Raw genomic sequence first — 2,752 nt, forward strand, 5'->3', positions numbered from 1 at the left:
CATAAATGGGAGTTATTTATTTTGGGTGGTTTTGTCACTTCATAATCTTTAAGGTGCATTTTTGGTGCAAGGAGTTTTAAAACCCATTTCAGGAAACAATACCAGAAGTATTAGAACAAACTTGTAGCATCATCAGGGTACGTAAATAGCCTGGCCAACAGCCTCCATCATCCCTTTACCCTCCCCAGCAAACACATAGAGTGATCTTATGAGCTAAGTGCTCTACATATATTAATTTACTTAGTCTCTGCCACTCTCTCAAGAGGCATTTTTTGTTGTTGTTTTTTTTTGCGGTACGCAGGCCTCTCACCGTTGTGGCCTCTCCCGTTGCGGAGCACAGGCTCCGGACGCGCAGGCTCAGCGGCCACGGCGCACGGGCCCAGCCGCTCCGCGGCATGTGGGATCCTTCCAGACCGGGGCACGAACCCGCGTCCCCTGCATCGGCAGGCGGACTCTCAAGCACTGCGCCACCAGGGAAGCCCCAAGAGGCATTTTTAACACCTTGTTACAGATGAATAAACAGGTTGCAGATAGTAAAGGACTGAACCAAGGCTACTTAGCTAAGTGACAGATGTTTGGCCCCAGTCTCTTGTGCCCTCACACGGTCTGCTAAGAAAGCCGAGGATTATAGGAGAGGGGATTCTAAGTGACTGTTGAAATCCTATACAGTTCCAAATTGATATTATTTAAAAAGTCTCACTTTGATCTTTTTTTAATTGTTTGAGGAAAAAAATGCTTCGTAAGGTTGGATGTACCTTATCTATAATCATTTTGAATTCTTAACAGCGTGATCGTGTGTTCCTACAGCCTAAACTTGATTCTACCAAAATCTGTATGTTGTAGACCCAAGAAACTATAAAAACCCGGTTTTTTAAGGGCAAAATGTTGAACTGATTTTTAAAAATATAGTAAACAAAAAAAAAGAAAGAAAAGAAAGAGGGATAAGATGCCCAAATAAAAAATTCAATCTCCTTTTTTCAAGGAAAAGTAATGCTTTCATGATGTGGTAAGTTGCCATCATTACCAGAAGACATATGGTTTCATAAACACAATGGGTGAACTAAGGAGGCTTGTTGAAACGTTTTGGCCATGCAGGTTTCCCATGCTGCAGTGACTGGTTGATAATAAGAGGCAGAACCTGCCAAAACTCCAGTCCTGCTACATTTTGTGATATCAGCCAAGGAGCTTGGTCTGCCTGTGCTGGCCTGTGCCTCCCACCTCATCACCTCGGTACCCTTTCTGGATTCCCTGCCCTCCAGCTGTACTCAACCCACTGCAGTTATTCCCACCAGCGTCCTCTGCTTAGGTCTCTGTGCTTTCACTCTTCTTTTTGTTCAGAGCTTACACTCTCCAATAGAACTTTCTGTAACGATGTCCATTATGGTAAACACCAGCCACGTGTAGATACTGAGCACGTCAAATGTGGCTAGGGTGACTGAGAGGGTAAAATTTGTATTTTATTGGGTTTTCATTAACTTAAATGTCCTACAAGTGGCTAGTGGCTGCAGTCTGGGACAGCACAGCTCAGATGGTCTTCCCCTTATAAATCATCCTCCGCCACTTCTAGATTCTTATTGTCAGGTGACCTCCTACTCGTTGTTGAAGATTTAAGAGCCGATCTCCCGGGAAGCCTTCCCTATCCTTGCTGTACCTTCTCCCTCTAAGGCCACATGCAGATTTCTGTGGCCCCATCTTTGCACCCACAGCAACGCCTTCCCTTGATCCCAGCAGCACTGTGGTAAAGATTTTATCCACTAGACTGGGAGCTCCGTGGTGTTCTGGGACTGTGTCTTTTCATCTCCAAGTATCCAACATGTTGCCTTGTAGCTGATCAATGCCTCCCTGTGGATGGAATAGGATTGGAGTCGATGAGTCTCTCAGGCATAAGATTCTATGACTACGTAGGAGAAAGATTGTGGAATGTTGCACTGGAACCATCAATGAATAAAACAAGTTAATTCACTTGATCTAAGGGGACATTCTGATCCACCCAGAGAACTGAGTGTCATTAGATGTCACCCTTTAAAATGATCACGTTGGAGTATACAAATTCTCTTCATATTGTTGAGGAACTTAGCACAGCACTCTGCATTGGTCTGTCCAGTTCTTGGCTCATTGTCGCCAGCTGTGGTCTCATTTTTATAGACCTAAAAGCAAATTTTCCAGGAAGTGGCAAACCAATATCTCAGGTTGGGAGAAATTGAAGAAACTACCTTAGAAAGTTTACCTGGGTATCCCAAGCTGTTCAGCTCCTCTCCTCTCTGGAGGTGAAAATGGAACAATCTGAACATCTTCTGTAAGGCAAGGCCAAAAACTCACACAAAGGGGGCTTCCCTGGTGGCGCAGTGGTTGAGAGTCCACCTGCCGATGCAGGGGACGCGGGTTCGTGCCCCGGTCCGGGAAGATCCCACATGCCGCGGAGCGGCTGGGCCCGTGGGCCATGGCCGCTGGGCCTGCGCGTCCGGAGCCTGTGCTCCGCAACGGGAGAGGCCACAGCAGTCAGAGGCCTGCGTACTGCAAAAAAAAAAAAGATCTTGCTTTAAAACTAATATCTGAAACACCAGTGATCCAAAGAGAAGATAATGTTATAAGGGGAACATGTCATAGAGAACTGAGTGGTGACTGAAGTTGTACCTTGCGGACAGACATGTTGTAAATGAACAAAGTGCCAAGCATATAGTAGGTGCTTTAACACATTAAAAATCACCATTCCTGGGGTGAGGGGTCAGAAAAAAAAAAATCACCATTCCTT

The sequence above is a fragment of the Lipotes vexillifer genome, unplaced genomic scaffold, assembly GCF_000442215.2.
Source record: "Lipotes vexillifer unplaced genomic scaffold, Lipotes_vexillifer_v1.1 scaffold732, whole genome shotgun sequence".
In the NCBI taxonomy this organism is placed as follows: domain Eukaryota; kingdom Metazoa; phylum Chordata; class Mammalia; order Artiodactyla; family Lipotidae; genus Lipotes; species Lipotes vexillifer.